Source organism: Theropithecus gelada, chromosome 1 (assembly GCF_003255815.1).
Source record: "Theropithecus gelada isolate Dixy chromosome 1, Tgel_1.0, whole genome shotgun sequence".
Classification (NCBI taxonomy): Eukaryota; Metazoa; Chordata; class Mammalia; order Primates; family Cercopithecidae; genus Theropithecus; species Theropithecus gelada.
This window is the reverse complement of record NC_037668.1, coordinates 44389444-44390675: the sequence shown is the minus strand read 5'-3', so window position 1 is coordinate 44390675 and position 1232 is coordinate 44389444. Positions and strand designations below refer to the sequence as shown.

Genomic DNA, 1232 nt, shown 5'->3' with positions numbered 1-1232 from the left:
AGCACATCTGCACATTGTTCCTCTTATAAATATTCATATTGCGATATGATTTGGTGCTGCTCCCCTGAAAGATGCATTTGCAGAATGGACTCAAATTAGAAGCATTGTAAGCACTATAATGTAGCAATGGCGCACCCAGCTCTCTACACTATAGAAAGATCTGTGGTGTAGACATTTCCACAATGACACAAGATATGTGTACAAGAATGGTGACTGCAGCGTTCTTTGTAATCCTAAAACCGTGAAACCAACCTCATCTCAAAAACAATTTTTTTTTTTTGAGATGGAGTCTCGCTCTGGAGTCCGCTCCAGGCTGGAGTGTAGTGGTGCGATCTCAGCTCACTGCAGCCTCCGCCTCCCAAGTTCAAACGATTCTCCTGCCTCAGCCTCCCGAGTAGCTGGGACTACAGGTGCGTGCCACCATGCCTGGCTAATAAAAACATTTTGAAAAGGATTAAATAAATCCTGCACAAACTGAGGAAAAATACTGTTTTCAAAAATCATGGAGAGGATCCCTATCATGATGAATGATTCCACTGGTCACGTTATTGATAGAGCAATCAGGAAATCCAGGCACGTCCTGGAGGTAATACTGGACTCCTACTACTAAAATATGAAAAAATTGAGGCATGTAAATTACTCGTTTAAGCGTATAAGGGACTGAATTAGAATTTTATCACACCAGAAGTGGGTTCCTAGGTCTCTGTTTCAGGATTCCTGAGTTACAGCGGTGTAAACCCGGTATTTCAGGAGATACCCGGTTAAGAATCTGGTTGGGGAAGTGGGCTGGGCCTTGACATGGATCAGTCATGAATGAGTGGCTTGGTACTCCGGGAAGATAAAATCTTCTCCATTTATCTAGTGATTGAAATGCGTGAATGCTTTAAAAGTTCCAAGAACCGTCCCTGGGTGGGCTCGAACCACCAACCTTTCGGTTAACAGCCGAACGCGCTAACCGATTGCGCCACAGAGACAACCGCTTCCCAGTTTACTGGGCGATGCAGGAAGGGCCACTCACTAAACTTGCTCCTTTCCGTCCGTTCTCGGGGCCTGCCCGGCAGGACGACTGAGCAAGCCCTTGGAAAACCAGAGAGAAGAGAGCGGTGAGTCGCGCTGGTCACGTTGGACACCTGCGCGATAGGAGATTCTGGAGCCAGAGGAACAGCCGAATGGCCTTAGCCCGCCCTGCCCCTCGCCTGCTTCAGGAGCTTCCGCAAACTCCCCGGTGGGCG

At 47.8% G+C, this 1232-nt stretch overlaps 1 non-coding gene across 1 annotated transcript; it reads right to left on the bottom strand.

Annotated features, from left to right (window-relative positions):
- Positions 1 to 900: 900 nt before the first annotated feature.
- Positions 901 to 974, bottom strand: TRNAN-GUU. The gene has a single exon. It is a non-coding gene; the product is annotated as a tRNA-Asn (tRNA).
- Positions 975 to 1232: the final 258 nt, after the last annotated feature.